This window comes from Manis javanica, chromosome 11 (assembly GCF_040802235.1).
Source record: "Manis javanica isolate MJ-LG chromosome 11, MJ_LKY, whole genome shotgun sequence".
Classification (NCBI taxonomy): Eukaryota; Metazoa; Chordata; class Mammalia; order Pholidota; family Manidae; genus Manis; species Manis javanica.
The window spans coordinates 95,561,209-95,576,288 of NC_133166.1; positions in this window are offsets into that span (position 1 = coordinate 95,561,209).

Genomic DNA, 15,080 nt, shown 5'->3' on the forward strand with positions numbered 1-15,080 from the left:
TTCTTGAATTCCCAGTCCATCCTGTACACGCTGTTCTGAATGAAGGGTCCTCCTCTAAGCCCAATTCTCATGTGGCCAAGGAGAAGAACAAATAAGGGAACCCTTCCTAGACCCTAGTCCACACACGTCATCATGCCCAGAGGGTATGGGCTTCACAGTGCTGACCCAGAGGGCTTTCAGTGTGGCCTTGGGCCATGGTGCTGCATATTATCTATTATTTCCCTTGTCAAATGGGATTATCTTCCTGTCCTTCTGCCACCATTATAAATGGGTGTGATGGTTAGAAAGCAGGGTCTTTTTATTATGTAGGCTGCCATACCTGGAGGCACTACATAGATTGATGGAGGTGCAACACCCAGGTGTGCTGGGCACCGTCCAGAGGGGGTGACTGGATGGGACCTTACACTGTCCTCTTTGAAGTGAGGTGAATGTGCCCCATGAGTGAGCGAAAGACTTCTGGTGGTCAGGAGGGCAGACTATGGCAAGAAAGTTTCAGTGTTTACCATTTTCAACATGCAGGGGAGTTACATATCCCACATGGCTTTGCAGTTAGATGGGCCAGGTGATCTGAGCTCTGGCCAATCGTCATGAGCGGAAGTGAGGCCAGCTGCTTTAAAACCTGGTATGTCTTCTTTACATTTTCTCCCATCTGAGTAACTGGAAGCAAAGAGCCACACAGTGGAAGGGGCCCAATCTACATCAGATGTTCGTAACAGCCTTATATCGGGTTACAGTACTTATATTTGGAAAGTGTATTTTATAACAGTCTGCATTGATTGCCTTGACTAATATACTATTCTAAACTGAGGACTAGTTCTAAAAGCTGGAAAAATCATTTGGTAAGAATCTCTCCTTATTTCCCTCTTGAAAGGAGGGAAATAAGGAGAGATTCATTATATTCAGTTCAAAATACACGTTTGAGTATCTGTGACTTGTCAAGCGCAGCAGCAGGGATTGGGATGCAAAAGGGAATAGGACATTGTCTCTGGCTCTTGCCCATAATCTGGTGGCAGAAACATAAACAAAGAATGACATGAAGAATTACAGTCTAAGTGTGACACCATTAACATGGGAACCTAGTTAATTCTTTCTGGAGGTGAGGAAAGGGCAGTGATAAGTATAGATCTCACAGAGGAGGTTACATATGTATCGGATTCTAAAGGATGAAGAGGGATTTTCTAGGCAAATAGGGCAGGTGGAAGACATTTTAAGTAGGGGAAACAATTAGCAGAAAGGCACACAGATAAGAAAATCAGGAAAATGAAATTGATTTCTATAGTTGCAGATGAAAAACATATTTATCACCTTCATCGTCATCATCAACTTTATCATCCTGTCATCAAATTTATTAATTTCTATGCAGAGTGACCACCTGGATTTGATCCCTGCTTTCCAGAGGATCTCAGTCCAAGGGAACATAGGAAGCAGATGAAACACTGACCAGCTGAGTTAAACTCTACAATTTGCTTCCCATGTAATATGGGCCAAGTCACCCGACTTGTCTTTATCTCAGTAGTACTGTTGCACGAAAGAGAGAGCTCATGTTTGTTCTTTCTGGCTTACAGAATTGTTATACAAATCTAGCATGTAAAACATATGAAACCTGATTTGAAAAAAATTAAAATAGCATAACATATATGTTTATATTTAGAAAAGGCAGTTAACGAAGGAGGATCGGGGTGGTATGGACCAGGCTCACAGTGGTCTGTCTACACCATCACACTAAAGGGACTCATTTTACTTCTCCCTGTTGGCTGGTGTCCCCAAGCAGATCCTGCCTGTGGGCTGCGGTGCACCTGGAGGTGGGGGGGGGGATGCCACTTTCAGGCGATGGAGGCACTCCGAGAAGGACAAGTCCACGTGACAGGGTGGACTGGGGGCCAGGAGGCAGGAAGGGAGCATCCACTCAGTGTGCATGAAGGCAGTGCGCCAGAGAGGGGATCGAGAGCTAAGAGGGAAATAAACATTTTAGTCAGAGGGTGGCCTGCTTTGGGGGGCTAGGAGGTAAGGTTGTAAAAGGGAAAGTGAATCACCAGATCCGAAGCCAAGAGGACAAGGAACAGGTCAGGATGCAGAATATAAGTGATTTGGGACCAGTGATTCAGAACTAAGTTTTCAAACATTGAAGGCACTGAAGGTTCACGTTTCACTGTGGTCTCTTTTCTATGGCAGGATAGCATGTTTTTATACAGGCATCTAAGACATGACAGAGATACAAACCTCAGTACTTAAACTGGACGCCACCGTCCAGGTGTTGGCATTTGAGAGCTCCAAGTGAAATACACACTTGGTCAGTCATTTCCTGCTATCTGCCTTCCTCCCCATTTCTGGGTGTGCAACATACTTTAAAGCTTCAGCATAGCAGTGACTTGATCTATTAGGGGTACCCGAGGAGGCCAGGCCACAGGCATGGGGACGCTATCAGCCTCCAAATTGGAAACAAGTCCCTAAAATGCCCCATTTTTGCTTGGTGCTCTGTCATAGAGCTGTGATGCATGCATCCCTCTAAAACCCTCTTAAACCCATTTACATTATCCGAATCTATAACCCTGCAAGGACACACGTCCCACAGAGTCGACTACTTTGTAAAGTAGTACTTCCAAGTCTTTGAGACCCTAAACCTGCCTCATCAAAGCGTGGATTTGAGTGTTTTGAGACTGGGTAAACCATTTCATTTTTATCTATTGATATCTTAAAGACGGTGTCTGAGGTCTAGAGCTTTATTCTTATAATCTAGGCCTATATGACATTACCTGACTTTACTAGTGATGCATTTGAGAAACTCAGGTCAAACAAAACCCAGCCTACAGACTTGTGTGACATTGAGGCCTATCCAGCCCATCGATAAATCCTTGAAGCTTTAACCCTGCACCCCTCCTCCCCACAATTTGCAGTGCCCTCTCTTTTAGGAGAAGGATGGTGGAATCACTTTGCATTGGAATTAATGGTATAAAGAGCTACCTTCTCATCTGAGTAATGCTAATTCATCTCCATCTCTGGTCATTTGCTACCTATTAGAAATATCCTGACAGCCTGCGTCTCATGACCATTGCAGCCGGTCCGGCTCCCAAGAATAACCTTCTAAGGAGGATGAAATGTACGCCAGTGGCACCTAATACCAGGGCATTCACATTCATATTTTTAGCAGCATCTATCAGTTAGCCCAACCTTTAGTGTACTCTATGTACTTTTAATAATCTCCATAAAAGCCTGATTTCCAATCCCCAGGCTCAAGCTGACAGTGTAAATAAAATCACCCAAATCCACAGGGTAAGAGAAATGAAAATGACAAGGATTAAAATTTGGTCAAACCTCTTTCTTTTTAAAAATTCTGCTTCCCTTCCAATTGGATCACGACCCTCTGTGTGCTCAGCTTAAGACCAGACGGTATGCTTTCACTTTTATTCCTCTCCACAGCAGGCTTACAGTATTTAGTGGGAGTCTGTAAAGAATGTGTGCTGGGTAGAGAGTTAATACCATAATCCCCTATCGTTGGGGTCAAATGCTGAATAGAGCAAAAGAATTAGAAAACATGTTACCTACAATGGCAGGAAAAAATGCATCAACACGCTGTTCTGTGAACACTAGCATTCATCAGCCACAAGTAATGGCCATGGGGTGATAGAGTGTATGAAGAACCGTGTGCATGGAGTCTAGAGTGTACGCAGAAGCAGGCATGGTACGTAAGTATTAATGCCCATATGCTCGGGGAGGGCATTAATTTGTCACCCTTTTCAATTGCTTCTTTCCAAGTACCTGCTTGGATTTAGTTCCAAAGTGACACATTTAGCCACTAAATTGTTTCACAGAGTTGAACCTTGAGCTATCTCTTTTCACTTTTCAGCAGTGGGTGTGAATATTGTTCTCAAAGTGCTGTAATACATCTGTCTCTGGAGAATTCTTGTAACGAACAAGCAGAAATTTGAGGCACCACCGACAAAGTGGGTTGAACGGCTGGCCGCCTTCCATTGTGTCTTGGGAAAGTCAACCGAAGTCCCCTGGAGTAAGATTACAAGCAAATAAATAACTTTGTGTGGAATTTCTATAAAGAGAAGTATGTGTGTGTGTGTGTGTGTGTGTGTGTGTGCCTAAATGGCTTGACTATAAGCAACCAGTTGAATTTGTTTTAAACAATATCCTTCAAAGTAACTATTCTAGATCAGCATTTTGAATTTTTTATTTTTAAATTTACAAACAGTGAAATTTACTCTTTGGGGTGTAGAGTTCTATAGTTTTGACAAACTCATAGTTGTGTAAACACTACCAAGATGAAGATACAGAGCAGTTCCATCAACACTCCTTTGGGCCGTTTCTTTGTAGTCAAACCTTTCATCCCAAACCCTGAAAATCTTAAATATATGATTAGCTTCTACAATGACTAGAACAGTGTCCTGGAATCATATTTTAAATATATATAAATGTTTATATACATAACAAAATGAGTAAAACAACATCACCTGCACATTTTAAAGGAAGGTTTTATGTATAAGATTTCATATGTAAATAACAAGAAAGCCAACTTTTCTTGGTCAGGAAATGTTTACTTTGCTCAGTACATTCATTGAGTGCAGGGACAGGAACCGAACCCACTATTGTACCAACTTGAATAAAAGTGCTTATGACATGTGCATTGGATTGAATGTCAACCCACCAATTTGTACTTACAATTTTAAAAGCTCATTACAGCTATACCTAAAGATGGGACACTTAGTGTCACAACTGTGCCTTAAAAACAGCCAAGAAAAAGAGGTGAGGTAACGAGGAAGAGGTGAAAGATTGTGTGTGTGTGTGTGTGTGTGTGTGTGTGTGTGTGTGTGCGCGCCCAAGCTAGCCCTCTAGATTAATGATAGAAATTGACTTGTTTTCGTACATGGACAATACTAGATATGTATATGACTAAATGACTGGGAGCTAATGATCTTAAGGAGAGAACTATTAGAAAAATTATTAATTCAGATTTTAGACTTATGTTTGCACGGGTGATCTTTGTTTACTTCAATAAGACACCAGGATTTATATGAAAATACTGAGTAAGGTTGGATTCTTATCAGGAAAGTGTAAGAAGTGTCAGGAGTAATTCAGCATAGCATCTCTTTCTTACAGGGCATATTGACAAAATTACTAAAGAAATCTTATTTTAAGCAAATAAATCATCATTGTTTAAAACAGAAATATGACTATGTCCTTAACTTTGTACAGTATCTTGTTCACACTTTTATCAGCTTAAAGACAACCTCTGAGTTCTTCTTTACCGGCCGCTCCTCCCCTACCTGATATCCCTTTCCTCATACTTCACTAGTTTTCATGGAGAAATTGTTCATACTCGTCATTAGATAAAGGCTCCCAATCTACATCTCCAACCCAGGTTTTCCCTCATGAGTTATAGAAACACATTTGATATCGCTCCCTGGATATTCCACAAGTCCAAACTCAAAGTGTCCAAAATGGAGCTCAGTGTCTGTCAAACCAAACGGTTCCTCATCTGTAGAATTTTCCATATACTTCTATTAGCTCTTATCTTACTTCCTGTTTCTTTCCCTGGACTGAAGGCAATGAACACGTGTCTTTTCCCTAGTGCCTGGCACAGTGCCTGGCATCTGGTAGGCATTTATAAATATTTGTGGAAGGAATGAGTGCATGTGACACTCATGCACACATAAATAGAGACTTATTTCCACCCCAAACCCTAATGTTTATGAATGGTTTTTAAATGGATGAGTGGCTCTGATACCCATAGATATATGCACATTCCCACACCGACCACCAACTATCATATCTACCTCATGTCTAGAGCTTAAATAATGTCTGCTTTATAAAGCAGAGAAAAAAATCACCATATTTGTTTTTTCCTATTATGTTTTCTCATTGAAATCCTAATCATGTTTTACTCAACATTTTTCCATGTCTTAAAACGTCCCAGATATAACTTCCACTTATTGAATAATGTTGCTTCAGAGAGAAGTCCTCCTTGCTTTATGCCAGAAGTTCAGAGTGAGGCATCATGAGGCCCTCAGGCAGGAGCTTCTCCAGCTCAGCCATCTGTCCTCTGCACCAGAGATTCTGCAAGTGTGGTCCCTGGACCAAAAGCATCAGTAGCATCGAGGAGCTTCTTAGAAATGAAAATTCTTAGGCTCCACATCACACCTTCTGAATCAGAAACTGTGATGCAGGACCTAAGATTCTGTAATCTTAATTTTAAAAAGCTTTCCAGATAATTCCATTGTACAAAAAGTTTGAGAACCACTGTCAGACCCTTTCAGATGAAAGGTCTACCAGCCATGTGGAATCTTCCTGAATTCTTTTTCCACCCACTTTCACTATCCAATTAGGTCCCCTGTCGACCTCACCTCATGTTGAAAATAGCTTTCTGTAGTTGACAGTAAGTCTTTAGGACAGGGCCTGGTTTCTTGTTATACGTAAAACATAAATAGATGTATAGTATAAAGCAGTGGGTTTTTTTTAACTTATTTTAGCAACAGAAATTTTCTTCAAATGAAATATTGTGCAGTAGCTGTGTGTGTGTGTGTGTGTGTGTGTGTGTGTGTGTGTGTGTGTGTGTGTGATGTGTCTGATAAAAAGGAATTACTGTGGTCAGTGAGATTGATGGAGTAGAGAAACTGCATCTGCCCCTTCCACTGGGCTTCCTCCCACCCAGCCCTTTTCTCCAGAAAACAGAACTTGAAAACCTCTGAAGCAATGGAAAGGGAACTCAATAAGGAGTCAGCAGACCTGGGCCGTAGTTTGTTTCTTAGCATCTCTGAGCCACATTTTCCTTATCTGAAAATGATAGGTAATCTGTAATTTCTCTTCTAGTTGGAAGTTTCTTTTTTTCTTTTGTATTGTTCAGCTTCTGATAGAAAGACATCTGGGCTATCTTAAAAGTTCTCCCCTCCTTGGAGACACAGGGATAAATGTTGGCTTTGCCATTTGCTAGCCGGCTGTCTTCCCCTTCGGTATTGTCTTATATGCATTAATGAATAAACAGGGCCAGGCAGCCACCATTTGAAGTGCCAATAAAGGGAAGGAAATCTTCCACTGGAGTCACATTCACGTTGAACAGATTTTTTATCCCCAGCATTGAACTGGAATGTAGGTGATGATGTGGGGCCATGGGAAGAATTCAGAGAGTTGCACGGGCCTTACCGAGGCTCCCCCCCCACCTTCTCTTTCCCTCCTCCCTTCCCCTCCTGGTCCTTCCCTTCCCTTCTCTTCCTCCTCCTCCTCTTCCTCAGGGAGCCTGCAAAGCACTGGCCTGCGGACACTCTCCCCGTATTGCATGATCTGGCTCTGTGTGTGTCCTTCACATTCCCAAGGTCAAAATCGACAATGGGCAACAAAACGTCCTGTCCCTCCGCTGTCAGGAGTGTCGCTTTCACAGTCCCTGCTGCGGGGATCTCTGTGCTTCCGTCTGCTGTTCCTCCTTGATCCTTCTCTTCCTCCTTGGAGTGCCCCCCACCACCCTGGCGGCCCTCAGGGTTAGGGTGGGCGGACTGTAACTGTGGCCCCAGCTACAGACTGAATGTCGTGTCCTCCCCAAACGCATGCCCTGAGACCTGCTGCCCAGGGTGACGGTCTCTGGATGTCGGGCCTTTGGGAGTTGATGGGTCATGAGGGCAGAGTGCCCTAGAATGGGATCAGCGCCCAGGGGGATCGGGCCCTCATTCCTTTGGCCGTGTGAGTGCCCAGTGAGAAGATGGCCTGCCGTGAACCGGGGCCAGCCCTCACTGGACGCCAGATCTGCCCGTGTCTTCATCATGGACTTCCAGACTCCAGAACCATGAGAAAGAAATTTCTGTTGTTTAGAAGCGCACCCAGTCTATGGCATTTTGTAGCCAGAACAGACTAACACACCCATCCTTATATAAAGTAGGATTTGTGTGTCTGGGGGCCTGGGGGCCAGAGAAGCAGTGGGGGACCTGCGGGGCACAGTTGGCATGACGCTATGCTCTTGTAACTTTGCTTCCAGAACCGTCCCTCTGCTGCCTCTGGAAAGAAGATGGTTCTGGCTTTGGCTCAGCAAACCCAAGGAGCTCAGTCTCGGAGCTGTGGAGGCCTTGCCCCATCAGTCATTCCCTGACGTGTCAGAGGTTCGACAGGAACACCAGATGCACTTTAATTAAATTTGTGGGCCAAACATGGCCTGACAGGGAAAGCATATTGATAAAAATCTATGTTATAACTTACATTTTACAGTAGACTGCCCCACTCATGCACATACAATTGTTTTTAAGTGGGATTTAAGAAATGGAATCTATACATGTGCATTGTTTGCTTTTATCCTATGGGAAACTCAAGTACTACAGGCTGGTTTGGACAGCTGGTACCCTTACCCTTACCCACCCCCTGTCCTCTCTCTCCTGCATGTTCAGCATCCCCCAAGCTTTAGTCTTCTTTCCTTCCGCCTGTAAATGGGTGCAAATCCCACCTGTCTTTTGGGTCCCTACTCCCCTTTTGCTGTGGCCTACTTCTCTTTTTCTCTCGGTCAAGCTCACTGAGAGGAGTTAATGCTCAGGGTGTACAGTGGTGGCCCTACTTTCTTCCTCACAGTTACCCATGGATCCTCTGGCTTCCATTGCCCTGCTGCCGCCACCTCCTGTGCTGAAATCGCTCTTGCTAAGCCGTCCATCCCAAGTCCCATGGCAGCTTCGCGGTCATTATGACATCTGACCTCCTCAGGAAAACGGGTCGTTACCTTCTTGCGCCTCTCCTCTCCTCTCCAGGCCCACGACCCCACTCTCTCCTAGCTTTCCTCAGAGCTCGTCGCTTCTTCCTTCCCAGCCTTTTCTGGTCCTTTTAACGCTGTGCTCCCTGCAGTCGTTGTCTGCCCTCTGCTTTTCTGTGCTGTTTCCTCCTCCTGAGCAAAACCCAGGGATGTGCTGACAGTTCCCAAACCTGTACCGTTGCCCAGACCTCCCTCTCAAGGGCTCCAGACATATTTATTTTAGAATGTCTCCATTTAATAGGAATCTCAGAATTAGGTCTGGTAACAAATTTAAATAATCATCCTACCTTTTAAACTCCGCTCCTTTTGCTGACGAATAGCACAATCCAGCCATCTGAGAGGCCGAGATTCATCCTAGACTTGATGACCCCTAAGTCCAATCAATGAGACACTCTTACTCCTCCACCTGACATTTCTCTCCTCTCTCATCCCTGCACCAGCCGTTATCACTGCTGCTTGTGTTTTAATTCAGGTTGTGCTTAGCTTTCATCTAGGTAGATACCTGCCTTTAGTCTCCCATACCTTCAAATCACCTTCAATCCTTTCTCCAGATGATCTTTCTGGAACGACGTTGTCTAAGACAGTAGCCACTAGGCAGAGTTTAGACTCACCTTTTTATAATTTCCCTGGCAGCTTGTACAACTGTGATACTCCTTACATTAAAAAAAAATCTATTGACTCACTGAAGAAGGCTGAATAATAACCACCACCCCAAAAAACATCTGTGTCGTAATCTCCAAACTTGTGAATATGTTATCATACATGGCAAAAGGGACTTTGCATATGTGACTGAGTCAAAGATCCTGAGATGGGGAGATTATCATGTATTATCAAGATGGACCCAATGATGTAATTACAAAGGTCCTTATAAGAGGGATGCAGGAGTTTCAGAGTCAGAAAGAAGGACATGGAATGATGGAAGCAGAATTTGGAGTGATGCACCCTGAAGATGGGAGAAAGGGACACAAGCCAAAGAACGCAGGGGGCCTCTAGAAGCTGGAGGAGACAAAGAAATGGATTTTCCCCTGAAGCCTCTGGGAGAAACAGAGCCCTGATGACCCATTTTGGACTTCTGGCTTCCATAATATACTGTAATAATTGTGTGTTTTTTTAAACCACCAGATTTGTGGTAATTTATTATAACAGCAATAGGAAACCACTGCATTTACTCATCTGTCCAGCCATCTATGCCCCTTATCATTTGACATACATTTATGAAGTGCCTGCTTTGTGCCAGACCTAGTATTATATGCTAAGAATACAGTAATGAATAAGACCCAGTTGTTATTAGAGGAGGTTGCATAAGGGAGAAGGAGGAGGCAGGAGACCTGAAAACTTGGAACTGTAAAGCTAGGAAGGGTCAGGCTGTGAAGGGCTGCCGTCTAAAGCTGAGGCTGTTTTCTGTAGATAATGTGGAGCCGTTTGAAGGTCTTTGCACCATCAGTTCTTGGATCTTCGGCTGCCCTGAAGGGAAATGGACTGATGCTAGAGACAAGATGACGCATCAGGCTACTGCAATTTTCTGGGTGAGAAATGATGAGAGCCAGAACCATGGAGGGCAGTGAGGAAGTAGATCTGGTAATATTTGGGTGCTGTTGCAGAGGTAGAATTGATGGGGTTTGTGCTCATTTAGATACTAGGCATGGGAGGGCAGAGTCCAAGATGACTCTGCTCCAAGATGACTCGGAGAACGGATGACTCTAAGCTCAGTGCCTGGCACACAGAGGATAAGAAACAATTGTCTTGAATTGAATTGTGTGGCAAGAAGACAATGGAGTAGATCATCACTGGGAGGGAAGGATGATGCCAGTGAATCTGAATAGTGGAGGAAAATAAATAGAAGAATAAGTGTGTGTGTACTCAGGGTGTTAGGAAGAGAGGATGCGAAATGTGTGCCCAGTTGCCCTGCGTGATTTCTACTGCTCCATTTAAGCTTTGGCTTTTTAAGCCAGAACCGCATTCAGAGAGTGAATTTAGAAAAACTGTATAGCCACCTTGAAGATGCCAGATTTCTTTCAATGGCCAGTTGAGCTACTGTTTTGATTTGAAACAGTTTTGAGCAGGGGAGGAAGAACAAATAGTTTGGATTGATTTTTGTGGCACTTGCTGTATCATTCTGGAATGAGGGCAGTGCCTGCCTTTCCTCTCTACCCAATCCCTTTGCTATGGGCTAGTCTAATGTCTAAACCCAGGAGGGCCATGTGCTCTGGCACTGTGTGGGCTTATGCAGGCCTCGCTGGCCCAAGACCCTGCAGTGGGCACATGGTGGTGAATGTTTACTATAGTGAAAGGGCACTTACGGTCTCTGCTCCTCAAAGTGGCATTCTGGTCCTACCACGCTGATGGGGGAATATGCACAATTATCTAGCAAAGGCCCTGAAGCCCTTGTTTCCCCACCAGCCTTGCTTTGTGGCATCTTGATTATGTCCTTAGTACAGGAGAAAGGAGTCCATGATGGGTGGACAAGAATATTGTTCTAACAGATATTAACTGTGACTGCAGGCTGAGGAAAGGGGAAGAGGCTAATGTTATAACTAGTATGGGAAATTCTGGATTAAACAAATGTTCTTAAGTCTGTAAGACTTCCTAGAAGCTTTACTCTATAAATATGCCCTGTGAATGTCTGAGAGAGTGATAAAGATTTTCCTAAACTCATATGACTCCAGTATATTATAAACCTTTTGTGGAAAAGTGCTCCATGCACCAGAGTTTGGAAAGTGTTGTCCTGCTGAAGTTAGAGGGTGTCCAGGGTGTTCTCGCCTGCCTGGCACACTCAGGAGGGGGTCACAGCAGTGACATTTAACCATTATCAATCTCACAAAGTCTCCAATGGGCATGAATCCCTAAAGATAGACTGAAATGGTAATTGGACCAATCTTTTTGTTCTGACACTTTTAGTTTGGATTTGAACTCACTTTGCTGATCAGCCAGGATATAATTATGTATCAGAGCCACTTCCATCATCATTCCATATCTTATCACAGTTGGAGTTGCATTTCCTCCCCCTACCTCCCAAATGGCTTCTTCTAATAAAACAATTCATGGTGGTTTCCTTCTTAAAAATTGTTTTAAAAATACTTTGAAAACACTAGGTAATTTCCTTCTGATGTGGGAGCATAATATAACAGCATCTAGTTATATTTTGTTTCTCCTAATCCCACGTGACTCCAAATGCACAGTATTTTGCAGCCTTTAGCGATCTTTCTCATCTGTAATCTCATTTGAAACTTAAGGCAACTTTATAAGGAGTTGGTGAACTCACATTGTCTTAGTCTTGTTTGCGCTAGTAAAAGAAAACACTGCAGACTGGATGGCTTATAAACATTTATAGGCTTATAAAATTTATTGCTCACACTTCTAGAGGCTGAAATCTAAGATCGGGGTGCCAGCAGGGTGGGGTTCTGCTGAGGCTTTCTTCCAGGTTTTGAGGGCTGACTTCTCCCTGTGTCCTTACACCCTAAAAGGAGCTAGGTGACTGTCTGGAGCCTTTTTGTACAGGAGCGCTAATCCCACCATGAGGATTCTACCCTCATGACCTAATCACCTCCCAATGCCCCCCACCTCTAATGCCACCACACTAAGCAGTAGGTTTCAACGTAGGAATTTGGGGAGGACACAAGCATTCAGCTTATTAACACCCATTTTACAGCAAGTGAAGCAATGGCCGTATTTGGCTGCTTAGTTTGTGCCAGGTATTCGTCCTACCAACTCTATGCCTTAGGACATGTTATCCTCATGTTAGAAGCGAAGAACTGGAGGCTGAGAGAGAGAGGCAGCTCGCCCTAGGTCACAGAACTTATGAAAGGAGGTCTGGTGTTGTCAAAACACATGCTTGGTTAGCCCCCAAACCCACTCCCCTTCCTTCCACGCTGCCGCTCTCAAGGAGGAAGGCCAGACCCAGGGCAGCTGAGATTGCCCGAGTTCAGGGGGCGAGTCTGGGAAAGTGCTGGGATTTGGACGTAATTCACTTGACTTGTAGTCCAAGGGCCTCTCTTCCATATGCTCTTGCCAGGTCACTGGAAGGCATGTTCAAGAACAAGTCGTGAACGGAAACGTCCCTGACAGACAGCAGTAACAGTAACAGCCGGCCCAGAGCAATGGGGAAGCGGGAAAAAGCGGTTTGACAACTCCTGCTGTCCCTCACTGTCCTTGCTGCTGCAAAGTAGAGGAGATAACATGTTTCTAAGGAACATGCCATCCACTGTTCATTCTCCTGTCGCCTAGGTAAAGGGCAGGGGCTGCCGCAAAATACTTAAGGAATCTGAGCTCCCCTCTTCTTTTCATGACCAAAAAGAAAATAGAGCAGATTGCACCTTACAGTTTCCACACTTCAGATGGTGCAATTCAGGAGCATTTACTGAGCTTCCTCCCCGTGCTGGGGTCATGGGGACAGCCAGGGAGGTGAGGAAGGCACAATTTTCTCAGTCTGCCGTCCAGAGAGGTGGGGCACGAGAAGCGCTACAGAACAGGTAGTGCCGTCAGGAAAACAAGAAGCGGGGCCCTACGGGGACTAAAAGGGGGCCCTGGGCATCGTGCACACGTCGTGAATGTTCTCCCTGACTGCTCAGGGCAATTTCTGAAGGCACCCTGCTGTTGGTCACCACAGGCTCAGCTCATCGGGGGCATTCACCGTGGGCTCCCCGAGATTCAACAAGGCAATTTTTCACTGCCACTTATCCATCCAAACCCACGGCATTTTTAAAGCTTTCTTTGAGACCAGGTTGGAACAAAAAGGTAGTTGTGCCTCCGTATCCCGGATGCCCGCTGAGCCCCTTGACCCACACAGCGCGGAAGACGGCAGGCCCGAGAGCAGAGTGGTCTGGTCTCTGCTCGTGGCTGAGTCCCATGCCTCCCGGGAGCTGGGGGTGCTGCGTTCAGCTCCTGCTGTCTGTTTCCCAATGGTCCCTTCCTCTCTCTTCAACGCAGTGGTGGGCAGAGTGTGGGCTCGGGCCCTGGGCAGTGCGACTGTTGGTGGAAATAATGTGGGAAATCATTCTGATTCTTTTCTGGCTCATCCAGGCTCTGATCGCTGGGCAGAAATAGAGTTGTCCAAAGGGGAGCTCCAGGGGGTGGGGTAAAGACGAACTTTTTACAACACGGTTAGCATTATTGTATTCTTTATATATTAGTTTCTTCAGCTATTGAATGAGGATCTATAGGTCAGGCCTTACTTCTCTGACTAATGAAGACTTTGATGAGGGAAATATGGAAAAGAGTTTATTTAGGCTTCTTAAAGAAGAAAAGGCACTTTATAAATCCAAAGCAGTTACAGCCGCTTGCGTTAAAAATTCCAATGAACTCACTCACATTGGCCACACTTACGTGAGCCAGTGCCCGATAATTTTCCCTGTTGTACGTTTAGGCTTCCAGATTGTTAGGCTGAGAGCAGCAAGTGCTTCCCTTGAGGAAATAGAGTCAGTACTCCATTATTCTCCCCATCCTGCCATTGACTCAGGGAATCTCTACGAATTTCTGGTAGGGACTTCAAAAATCATTTAGCCCGGCTGCCAGTATATTCCCTTGATAAGCAAGCAAGTGGGAATATAAACTAAAAGTGCAGTTAATTCTCAATTATTGGGATGTAGATCGTCTACAGACACAGAGTGAAAGATCTATGTATTTGGAGGCAGCGACTGGGCCTCTTCTTATCTGTTCCTTCTCCAGGCTAAACAATCACAAGTCATCTCAGTGGTCCTTAAGAGGACTGATTTCCACTTTTGAAATCACATAAATTGAAGCCATCCTCATCTAACTCGGTTGATGCCGCCTTTGTGCTCATTCCAGAAACTTTTGGCGATTTCCCATTTAGAAGCGATTGACTGCATCTGAAATAGGATGGCAGAGGAATTACTCTCACTGCGATTCCCCCCTTCAGCTACGTCCCAGAACTGAGAGACTGCTCGCTGCTATCGCCATAATGACTAGCAATCACGGCACAATCACGGAAATGAATTAAATTATTAATTTCAATAGCACCCCACGGTGCATTTATAAATTCCACCATCTGGGGAACATAAATATGGAGGTCCACATTCTAAACTTGGAGGCATGGTGCTCTGTGCCAAGGGCTGTATCTTTGAAGGCAGTAAAGATTTTTCAAGATACTATATGTGGAGCGGCAAGCTGTGCATTTGAGAGAAGGCTCTGTCCCTGGGTCTCTATTCGCCTTACCATTTATTTAAGGCTCTCTCCTCCCTTATTTTTTAACCAGTTCTTATTGATAGACCCAATGTGTAAAAATATTGGTTTAGCAAGGGTTTAGGAAAGATGGGAAGTAAAACAAAACTGTGACTTGAACTATTTAAGTATTCACCCCCTTTTCTCTTCATTGTATTCCTTTTCACCCTCTTCTCTGGTT